Raw genomic sequence first — 12403 nt, 5'->3', positions numbered from 1 at the left:
CTAGGCTATCACACCAGGCCCCCTAGTGGTTGTTGTAAATGACCCTTACTCAAGTCTGTATGTAAAGGTAAGTCTTTGCCTTCAGGTTGTCCCCAATGGTTTTTTTTTTATTATTATTAATTATTTTGCATTATGTGACAGTTTCATAGGCTCTGGGACTCACTCCACCCCTCCCCATGCCCCTCTCCCCTGGTGGATTCCTCCACCTTGATGCAGTATTACAGTTCAAATTCAATCAAGATTCTTTCCTTGCAAACGTATACCAAGCATAGAGTCCAGCTACTTATTGTCCAGATGGGTTGAACAGTTTCTTGGGGAGACCATTTCTGGTCCGAAGTTAGAGCTGGTAGAATATCATCCCAGTCAATTAAGAGTCCCAACATAACATCAACAGCAATTTGTAATATTATGGAATTGACATGGTTTTGAGTAACCAGTATATTAAAAAAAAAAAAAAGCAAGTTCTTAACCACAAGCTATGATTAGCTCTTTGACATTTCAGTTTTAGTTTGTATACAGGACCGGCTGCTATATTATGTGATCCCAAAGGTATTATAAGGTGGGTGGTAGTGAAAGGGTGAATTGCTTTCCTATCCAGTTCATGTTGCGCAACAGTACTCACATTTTACCAGCTCTACTACATTTTTAAAGTAAAGACAAATAATGAAAAGCAATAAAGGTATTTTTCCAAATTAATTTTCACCCTTTTTCCCTCTAGAGTGGAGACTATTTCCTAAATGATAAGTTAGTTTTCAATAGGGACATTTTCATTTTCTCTTTTAGCCTTGCTAAACTTTTTGAAGTTTAGTTTTATTTATGTCAAATAAATGTGTGTGCATGATTTTAAAAGTCAAAACAGTTCAGTACTCAGATAAAGAAAGGCAATCTTTCCCTACTACCTTCTCATCTATTTCTTAGGCTAATACATTTAATTCTTCAAGCTATTCTGACATTCACTTCCATATTTCTAGCAAAGAATTGACAATATAATTGTGTTAATTTAAAACATTTAGATATTGTCTGTTGACTTCCCACTGTGAAGGCAAGAAGATAGTTCTCTTATCCCACCACCCCTGCACACCATATCTCTTTTAATTTCAAAATACTTGCAATTTTTGGTCAGATGATTATTTAGTGTTTAAATTTTTCTTTTTTTTTTTAATTTCTTTTTTATAATATTATCATTTTGTGATACAGTTCCATAGGCCCTGGGATTTCCCTTGCCCTCTCCCCAAATCCTCTCCATCGCACTGAGTTCCCCTATATTATTACTGCAGTATAGTTCTTCTTAAACACTCATATGTCCATCATTGCAGGAATGGACAGTGGCAGAGAGTCCAGCATCCTATTGTCAAGATCTAGTTAACAGCTTCATTGGGAGTCCATCTTTAGTCTGGAAGTAGAGATGCATACTGCATTGTATCCTCACATCTGGATATGATAGTCTCCATTACACAGTTACTATACATCCCCTTAAATGAAAAGCCACAAAACAAAATCAACAACAGAAAGGAAAACAATTTTAAAATGCCATGAAGTTAAATAACATGCTACTAAATGATTAATGTGTCGCTGAAGAAAGGAAAAAGAAAATCAAGAACCTTGAAGAAAACGATGCTACTGTATGATCTATGAGTTAGTGGAGAATTTAATGAGAAAGAAAATGTTTCCGTGAGATGAAAATAAAAAAAAAAAAAATCAACATCCATGTGATATAGTTTCCGCTGCTCTTTGTCGATGAACTGTGTCTCCTGTAGGCAACCGGTAGATTGGTTTTGTTTTTTAATCCAGTCTACTAATCTATGACGTTTGGTTGATGAGTTTAAGCCATTCACATTCAGGGTTAATATAAATAGGTCCTGAAAGATTTCCCTGCACTCCCCCCCATTACAGGTTAACATAGCGTATTGAGGGTATAGTAGGTTTTACAGTTTTATGATGTAGATCTTAAATATTCTGACATTAATTGTTGGTTTATAGATTATATCGTGTTATCTTATTGCATTGGATACAGGTTATAAGAGATTGCACTAATATTACATTATACAGGTACTATTTTCCAAGTTGTTCTCTTTTCATCTCAGATTAAGGCGAACATGTGGTATTTAACCTTTTGGGATTGGTTCATTTCTCTTAGCATGATGGATTCCAGTCGGGCCCATTTGTCCACAAAGAACTGCATTTCGTTTTTTTTTAATAGCTGAGTAGTATTCCATGGAGTAGATGAACCATAGCTTTCTTAGCCAGTCTTCCGCTGATGGGCATTTTGGCTGCTTCCAGGTTTTTGCGATCGTAGATTGTGCTGCTATGAACATAGGCGTGAGAAAAAAGTACAATATAGCCTATCAAGGTCAAATCTGGTAATTCATAGACAACAGACTCAAAGCGGCACTAAACAACAATAAAACTACTATACCAATGCATGAGGGGGGAATCGGGTGCGATCCTGACAACCTCTTAACAGGAGGTCATGTGCGTGGAGCAGGGGAGCACTCCAGAGTGGAACAGGTGGTAAGGAGGAAGCTTGGATCCCAACCATGAAGACTCCCAGACCTTCACCACAAACTACTAATACGAGCAACAAGGACTATATCCCAACTGCCAAGGAGGCCACAGGGAATTGGATGCCCTCGGAGGCCGAGTACTCTGAGGTCACCCACCCCCAACCGGAGCTTCCAAAGGGGATGGAAGAAGTCCAAACACTACCGTGCAGAAACCAACGTCATTGGAAAGACAACCAGAAGCCCTGAGTGGTCTGCAGAAACAGAAGAACAATAAACGTCCTTCAGGACCAGAGAGGAGAGCTTTCTCTGGTCCGAGCCTGGCTCCACCTCTGGACCCCCCCTCCCTCGCAATGACCATCGGGATCGCTTCGAAAACCCCTCACAGCAAACAATCCTACAAACTAAAAAAAAAAAAAAAAAAAAAAAAAAAACCCGAAAATAAATAAACAACAGAAAGTAGAACTTGAAATCTGACAGGAAAGAGCTGGCATGGATTGGCTCATGCCTCGCTGGGTGGGTAACAAAGATTAGTTACTCCTCACCATGGTGTTGAGGATTTTCCTGCACACCCCCCCCCAAAAAAAAAATGTTCTGCACCTAAAATGTTGACATATATCTTGTTAGAGTTACAAGCCAGTCTGGATTATCCTAAAATCTGCCAAGATCAGCAAAATTTTACTTCAACACAACAACTGGCTAAATACTAAGATGAAATGGACACGAAACAGCTGAATGGTGCCTTATGGCCATTTTAAGGTATAGAGCAGCCGGTCCTGTATATGAACTAAAATTGAAATGTCAATGAGCTAATCATAGGTTGTGGCTAGGACTTGTTTTCCTTTTTTTTTTCTTTTTAATACACTGGTTACTCAAAACCATGTCAATTCCATAACATTGCAAATTGCTGTTGATGTTATATTGGGACTCTTAATTGACTGTGATGATATTCTGCCAGCTCAAACTTCAGACCAGAAAAGGTCTCCCCAAGAAACTGTTCAACCAATCTGGACAATAAGTAGCTGGACTCTATGCTTGGTATATGTTTGCAATGAAAGAATCTTGATTGAATTTGAACTGTAATACTGCATCAAGGTGGAGGAATCCACCGGGGGGAGGGGCATGGGGAGGGGAGGGGGAGGGAGGGGGGGGGATTCCCAGAGCCTATGAAACTGTCACATAATGCAAAATAATTAACAATAAAAAAAATATATAAATAGGTGGTAATTTGGTCCTGTCATTTTATCAACGGGTTGTTCATTGATTTAGTCTTCTGTTGTCATTTTACTGGGATGTTATTCACATTTGCCTTTGGTTTTGGTGGGCACTATTCCTCTTCTCTGTCAAGAGAACATCTTTATCATCTGTAGGGCAGGTTTGGAAGAGGCATATTCTTTTAACTTTTCTTTACTTTGGAAGAATTTTATTTCATTTTCAAAGACAAAGGGAAGCTATGTTGGGTGCGTTATCCTGGGCTGACAATTTTTGCCTTTAGAATCTAGAATGTGTTACTCCTTTCTTTCTGGCTTGTAGTTTCCTGTGAGAGATCTGTGAGTTTAATTGGCATTCTTTCATATATCAGTTGATTTTTTTCACGTGTAAATGTAAGGATCTTTTCCTTATGTTCAATTGAAGAGAGCTTGATGATCATGTGTCGTGGTGAAGATTGTTTTTGTTCAACCCTGTTGGGAGTTCTGTGCCCTCCTGCATGTTCTTTCACAATTTCTCTGGATTAGGGAAATTTTCCCTTATTTTTTTATTGAGTACATTTTTAAACCAAGCTTCTCTTTCTGTACCTTCTGGGACTCCCATAACTCTTATATTTGACCTTTTAATACTGTCTTTCAATTCTTGAGTATTTTTTTTTTAAGCCTGATCCAGCTCTACTTCCAGATTTTTGTTTTTTTGCCCCTTGGTGACAGGAAATATCTTCTTCTTTTTTAAAGATGTATTTATTTCTATTACAAAGTCAGATATACAGAGAGGAGGAGAGAGAGAAAGATCTTCTGTCTGATGATTCACTCCCCAAGTGACCACAACGGGCCGGTGCTGCGCCAGTCTGAAGCCAGGAGCCAGGAACTTCCTCCAGGTCTCCCAAAGCATTGGGCCGTCCTTGACTGCTTTCCCAGGCCATAAGCAGGGAGCTGGATGGGAAGTGGAGCTGCCGGGATTAGAACCAGCGCCCATATGTAATCCCAGCACATTCAAGGCAAGGATTTTAGCTGCTAGGCCACGCCTCCGAGCCCAGGAAATATCTTCTAATTTTGAGATTCTTTCTTCTGCCTCCTCCATTCTATTTTGGAGACGCTCCACTGTACTTTTAATTTGCTCCACTGTATTCTTCATTTCTGATAGATCGGCTTTCATTTGATTCATTTCCTGTGTGACATATTGCTTAAATTCCTTGAACTCCTATATTATGTGCTTCTTGTTGTTGATAAGAAACTTTATAACAAGTGTTTTCAGGGCCCAGACAATAGCCTAGTGGTTAAAATCCTTGCCTGGAACATGCCAGGATCTCATATGGGCGCCGGTTCTAATCCTGGCAGCTCCGCTTCCCATCCAGCTCCCTGCCTGTGGCCTGGGAAAGCAGTCAAGGATGGCCCAAAGCCTTGGGACCCTGTACCCTTGAGTGAGACCCGGAAGAAGCTCCTGGCTCCTGGCTTCAGATTGGCTCAGCTCCAGCCATTGCAGCCGCTTGGGGAGTGAATCAGTAGACAGAAGATCTTCCTCTCCATCTCCTCTCCTCTCTCTGTCTGCCTTTCCAATAAAAATGAAATAAATCTATAAAAAAAGTGTTTGAATGCTGTATCTCCTGTTTTCTCAGTGTCTTCTTCAGTGAGCTCAGATTGGCAAAGGCTTTTGCTTGTTTTCAGGGGAGTCTTCAGCAATATTCATTGTGCCTCTGTCTCTTCTTTGCTCTTGGTCATTGTACTTCTGGTTAGCAGATTTTTCTCCTTGGGCAGGTTTCTAAGCTGTGTCACTCACAAGTCTACAATTTGATTTTACTTATTGCGGTTGGCACACAGCTCTTTGTTTGCAATTAGTTGTGCCTCTCCCTCCAGCGAGTTCCAGATTTAGGTTCTTAGGTTAGACTTCCCTCATGGTCTCTATAGCCCCAGCTCCTGGCTCACCACTCTTCACCTCCTGTGATACCATCATGAGGCTGCACTATTGTCTGTACAACCTTTCTTCCACTTCCGATTGGAGCAGTTTCCAGGATTAGGGAGACACCAGGTGTCCTATATAACTAGGTTGTTGTTGGTGTTGGTCTTGCTGTAACCTATTGGCCGTTAGGTCTTAGGGCCACACAGACCTGTTTTGACCCATACGATGCCAAGTTGGTATTATTTTCCCTGTGGGACTAGTGCAATGCACTGAGCTCAGTGAGTTCGCTCCCAGCTCATCACAAGTGCAGCTCACTATTGTCTCTACAGTCTTAAAGCCTTTGCCAAACTGTACAAAATGGCGCCTGGCATGCCAGTACTAGAGTTCCTGATATTCTGGCTGTCAGGTCTGAGGACTACCTGTACCTATCTTGGGTGGAACCTGTAGGATGCCATGTTGTTGCGCTTACTGAGCCAGAAATGAGTTCACTCTCAGCTTAGTACATGAGCAGTACCGTCCCATAGCCTTTGCCTCCTTATACAAAATGGTGCCCAATTTGGCTGTAGAGGGTGGACTGGACTGCCAAATTCACCCTGTTTCTGCACCACCCTTCTGGGACTTGCCACACTGTCTCTGCTGCTGGTCAAATCAAACAGATCAGCAGGATGGGTAGTTGTTTATCTGGGTTCACCCCCTGAGCTGCCAGTGAACACACCTTCCCACCTTTTGGCTGGTCAATTCCCTCCTGCTGTTGTAGTTCAAATTGCTGTTTGCTGAATGCTGCTGGGGTATTGGTCACTGCAACACCAAACCGTTGTGTCCGCTGCTTTCCCGTGTCTGTCATTCTCCAGGTGCCCCTCTGCTGTTTCTATGTCCTCTCCTGCTTCCTGGATTGTGCCCTCTCTGTTTCACACTGGCTAGTGTTTCTCCGTCTGTTTAAATGTGTCCTTACCGTATTCCTCCACACATTCTCTGTGTTTACATTTTTTTAACTCTGTTAATATACTTTACAAATGAGCTACATAGTATAATGTGATGATATTTCTTGTTCAACTTTTTATATTTTCTTGTATTTATATTTATATTTTATAAATATAACTATATTTTCTAATCATCTCATTTTTTTCCATTTACTTAATCTTCTATGTGACTATCATTTTAACTCCAAACATTTTGGTAAAACTCATCCTATTATGATCTAATTTATACCAGATAATTTTATTAGGGCTTTTCTTTCTTGAAAACAACCCTCTTAGGCTCGGTGTGACAGCGTAGTGGTTAAAGTCCTCACCTTGAATGCGCCAGGATCCCAAATGGGCGCCAGTTCTAATCCTGGGGGGCCCGCTTCCCATCCAGCTCCCTGCTTGTGGCCTGGGAAAGCAGTCGAGGACGGCCCAAAGTTTTGGGACCCTGCATCCACATGGAAGTCCCGGAAGAAGCTCCAGGTTCCCAGCTTCGAATTGGCTCAGCTCCAGCTGTTGTAGCCACTTGGGGAGTGAACCATCAGACAGAAGATTTTCTCTCTGTCTCTCCTCCTCTGTATATATGCCTTTCCAACAAAATAAATAAATAAATCTAAAAAAGAGAGAGAAAAAAAAGAACAACCCTCTTGGAATCTTCTGTCCTGGGTTTGCTTTGTTTAATGCCCACTGCCTCACCATCAACCTGGAGCTATCATCCTGTCTTATAAACAAATCCGTGTCTTTTTCATTCTTTGTCTTAGTAGAATATAACCTGATATCTTTCTGGAAAAGCACATGTGGAAGGAAAATGTTTTAAAGCTCTGCTTAGCTGAAAATGGCTTTTCCCCCTTTACATTTGATAGTTTAGCTGGATTTAGAATTCTGTGAAAATCATTTTGCTTCAGAATTTTGAAAGCCTTGTGTCACTGTCTTTTCTTTCCATTGTTGCTGTTAGGGGTCCTTTATGATTCTTGATTTTTTGATTTATTGATGTATTGATTCTGCAACTGGAAACTTTCAGTATCTTTTCTTGGTCTCTAAGAGTTATTTAATTTCACAATAATATGCTTTGCTGTGGGTCTTTTTCTCCTTTATTGTGCTCGGTGCTTAAATGGGTCCTTTTGATCTGAAAATGTGTTATTTCCCTTTTCTCAGAAGTTTTCCTGTATCATTTCTTTGACAATGCCACCTCTGTACATTTCTATGTTTTCTCTTTCTTGTACCCCTCTTATTCCAATATTGGATCTCTCTTTTTTTTTTTTAAGATTGATTTGTTTTCATTTGAAAGGAAAAATTACAGAGAGAGAAAGAGAGACTGAGATTGACCCATTCCACCCTCTGGTTCATTACCTAGTTAGCTGAAATGTCTGGAACCGAGCTGGTCTGATCCCAGGTGCTTCTTCCCACATGGGTACAGGGGCCTAAGGACTTGGACCATCATCCACTGCTTTCCCCAGTGCAGTTGCAGGAAGCTGGATTGGAAGTGGAACAGCCAGGACTCAAACAGGTGCCCATGTGGGATGCTGGCATTAAAGTCAGAGGCTTAAGATGCTACGCCATGGCACTCGCCCCCAATATTGGATCTCTTATGTTTTTCTTCTTTCATCCCTCCTTTTTTCTACTTATTGTCTTTTCAGTTTTTATTCCAAGATATGTGTATTTGAGAGGCAGAGTTAGAGATCTTCCATCTACTGTTTTACTCCAACTGGCTTCGATCACCAGGCCAAAGCCTGGATGCTTGAACTCCCTCTGGGTCCCACCTGAGGGTAAGAGGTGCCCAAGTACTTGGGACATCTTCCACTGCTTTCCTGGGTACATTAACAGGGAGCTAGAACAGAAGTGGTACAGCAGGAACTTAAACCAATGCTCTTATGGAATGTTAGTGCCACAGGCTGTGGCTGAGCCAGCTGTGCCATGACACCAGCCGCGCTTTTTTTTTTCCCCCATGAAGGTCCTACCCATCTCTGAATAGGAAAATAAAAAATAAATTTGGTCACACTTTTCTTCTCACCTGTTTTCTCCAAATTTCCTTTCTTTAGTTAATTTTGGTTTGGTGTGTTTTTCCTAAATCACTTTCCTCAAGTTTCTAATGCTGTTTGGCTGTCTGTCCATTTTGAAGCGTACAGCACTGAAGTCAGTAAGACCTTGTGTGTGCACAGGTTTCTGCTGCGCCGGTCAGTTTCCTGCTTGGTGTTATGTGGGCAGAGTGGTGGTTCGCATGCTTCTGGGAATCTGGAGACGGTAGGGAGGTTGCAGCCACTCCATCACTGCATGCTTCACTTCCCGTCACTGCGGTGATTCTGCATGACTGCTGCCTGTGACTGTCTGCTGTTTGTCAGATGCAGCCCATCCAGAAAGGAAGTCTGCTGCTCTGTTACTGTGTGTTTTTCGTGCCCTTACTGCCTACTCATTCTTTCTTATCAGAGTTACATTTTAGGTTTTTCCATTCTAGAAATCTGTTACTACTTACCAAACTGTTTTCTTTCTGAAAATGCTGCTACTTCTCAGTTATTTTGCTCCCTTCATTATTTTTTTTAAAGATTTATTTTTTTTTATTACAAAGTCAGATATACATAGAGGAGGAGAGACAGAGAGGAAGATCTTCCATCCGATGTTTCACTCCCCAAGTGAGCCGCAATGGCCGGTGCTGTGCCAATCCAATGCCGGGAACCTGGAACCTCTTCCGGGTCTCCCACGCAGGCGCAGGGTCCCAAAGCATTGGGCTGTCCTCGACTGCTTTCCCAGGCCACAAGCAGGGAGCTGGATGGGAAGTGGAGCTGCCGGGATTAGAACCGGCGCCCATATGGGATCCCGGGGCATTCAAGGCGAGGACTTTAGCCACTAGGCCACACCGCCGGGCCCTCTCTTCATTATTATTTTTTTAATTTATGACTGGGTTTCAGGAGGGAGCAAGTTCAATATGTACAATGCAGCCCTTTTATAGGGTAAACAAAGGATTACCAATAAGGCTGAAAAATTATTGCTCTCTTCTTATACTCTTGCCAAGAAACACAGGTACATGAAATTCCCAGTATTTTTCTAATCCCATGAAGCGGTGCTAATCATGAGAGACCCAGTCTTTTTCCCATTAGAACTAAATTTGCTTGAATTCCTAAATCTAAAAACTGAGAAGAAAACTTGAAAAAGTACCTTTTAGTCACATTTATCACTTTCTCTCTTTTTTTTTGAGAAATAAGGCCGTTTTTCATTTTAAATCATGTTTTTCCTATTATCTTGAAGAATTGGTGAGGAAAATTTGGACAGGATATAGGTTCTGATTAATCTAAATTACCTTAAGTTACAGAAAACCAAGACTCAAATATTTGAATAATTCCCCCAGTGGAGCTGCTGAGAGAATTACTGGCTAAATGTGGTACATAAAACAGAGAAATACTATTTTTAATTCGTAAGCTTGCTAGCAAGTCCGAAGTGCAGTATTAAATGTTGTCAAGGGTACCAGGGAATCAAGTGTTCATATATAGCTAGAGAATGGAAATTGATTATTTTGGGACAATTTGGTAGTGTCTGTTAGAATTGAAAATGTGTTCTTTCATGACCCTGTAATTCCACTTGTCTCTACTCTGGTAAAGCTGTTTATGTACACAGAAGATATATATAAGAATAATTCCAGGGCCAGCATAATAGTTCAATTGGCTAATCCTCCACCTACAACTGCCAGCATCCCATATGGATGCCAGTTTATGTCCCAGCTGTTCCAGTTCCCACCCAGCTCCCTAGTTATGGCCTGGGAAACTAGTAGAGTATGGTCCAAAGCCTTAGATCCTTGCACCCACTTGGGAGACTCAGAAGAAGCTCCTGGGTTTGGATCAGCTCAGCTCTGGCCTTTGCAACCATTTTGAGAGTGAACCAGTGGATGGAAGAATTTTCTGTCTCACCTTCTCTCTGTAAATGCCTTTCCAATTAAAAAGAAAAATAAAAAAAGTTTACTTAAAAAAAGAATATTTCAGGAATGCAAAAATAACGAGGTAGATCTCTGTGCACTGAAATGAGTAAGTTTCCAAAAACCAGTCAAATTTAAGATAGGAAATTATAGTGGTGGATGTTTTGGTACAGAGGTTTAGGATTCTGCATCCCATATCAAATTCCTGGTTCAAGACTTGGCTCCACTTCTGATTCATTTTCTTCATAATGCAAATACCAGGAAGCAGCAGATGATGGCTCCAATATTTGGTTTTTGGCCACCCACATGGGCGACTCAGAAGGAGCTCCCAACTCCTGGCTTTGGCTTGCCCAAGCCTGAACTATTGCAGGAATTTTGGGAATAAATTAGTGGTTACAAAACTCTCTCTCTGCCTTTCAAATAAAATGAAAATAAATAATAGTGCTTTTTTAAAAAAAAATGTAAAGAAAATTACAGAATAATTTAGCACTTTTACATTGGTATACATACATTCACGTGTATAAAAGAATACTTCAAAAAGTTCAGGAGAAAAACTGAAAAATAAGTTTATTTGGGTGTAAAAAAGGTTGTACATACAAGGGATATTCAAAGAGTTCGTGAAAAATATTTTAAGGAAGCTATACATAAGATTCAAAACTTTTTGCACCAGAATAAACTCTTAGTTCCAATTTCCATGAACTTTGTAAAGTGCCTCTTACATACATATACATAGAATACATATTTCATATATGTACTGTTATACACATGATCTAGACACTTGTATACATGTATATTTGTATGTGTGATTATATATAGTATGGTATGCATACATTATATATATGTAATGTGTAAGTACTGGGGAGGAATCTGGCAGATATGTACCAAGTTGGTGATGCTGGTTACTTCTAGAAAAGGGACTGGAATTTCTGCAGGGGTAAGACAGTCAGGGAAATTACCCTTTATTTTTTTAAGAACATATTCATATGTAACTTATACAAGTAAAAATAAAGAATATATATGTATATGCATACATACTATTGACTAGTTTAAATAAGCACAGGACCCTATAAAGTAAGTGCCATTTCCATAGGTCATACCAATGTGGCTCAATATATTGCTTAGAAAGCAGCTCTGTTTTATTAAGCTTCAGTAATAGAGCCCCACGCAACCTACCTCTGCTTCTTTTCTTTTTTTTTTTTTTTAGTTTCTTTTTTTTTTTTTCGAATACTTATTTTTTTTTATTGCAAAATCAGATATACAGAGAGAAAGATCTTCCATCTGTTGATTCACTCTCCATGTGACTGCAACAACCAGAACTGAGCTTATCCAAAGCCAGGAGCCAGGAACTTCCTGCAGGTCTCCTGCAAGGATGCAGGGTCCCAAGGCTTTGGGCCATCCTCGACTGCTTTCCCAGGCCACAAGCAGGGAGCTGGATGGGAAGTGGAGCTGCCAGGATTAGAGCTGGAGCCCATATGGGATCCCGGTGCGTTCAAGGCAAGGACCTTAGCCGCTAGGCCACTGTGCTGGACCCTTCTTTTCTTTAAGATTTTATTTATTTTAGAATAGATAGAGAAATGCAAGGAAAGCTTAGAACCAAACAGGAAACGATCAGCGTGGATCCACATATACCTTACTAGATAGGACACAAAGATTAGTTACTCCTCACTAGGGTAAGGAAGATGTCTCTGCACACCCCTCCTAAAACTGTTCTGCACCTCACCTGTTGACAAAGGCCTGGTTAGATTTATAAGCCAGTTTAAAACTATCCTAAAATCTACCAAGTTCAGCAAAATTATGTGTCAACACAATAAACAGCTAAATACTAAAATGAAAACAGACATGAGACAGCTGAATAGTACCCTATAGCCACTTTAAGGTGTATAGCAGCCAGTGCTGAGCACAAACAAAAATTGAAGGGTCAATGAAAGTAA

At 40.5% G+C, this 12403-nt stretch overlaps 1 protein-coding gene across 2 annotated transcripts in view; it reads left to right on the top strand.

The window, feature by feature from the left end:
* KIF4A (kinesin family member 4A) overlaps positions 1 to 12403 on the top strand; it is a 144270-nt gene that overhangs the window by 72050 nt on the left and 59817 nt on the right. The gene's annotated exons all lie outside the window — the stretch shown is intronic.

The sequence above is a fragment of the Ochotona princeps genome, chromosome X (assembly GCF_030435755.1).
Source record: "Ochotona princeps isolate mOchPri1 chromosome X, mOchPri1.hap1, whole genome shotgun sequence".
Taxonomy (NCBI): domain Eukaryota; kingdom Metazoa; phylum Chordata; class Mammalia; order Lagomorpha; family Ochotonidae; genus Ochotona; species Ochotona princeps.
This window is presented reverse-complemented; position numbering and strand designations above follow the sequence as displayed.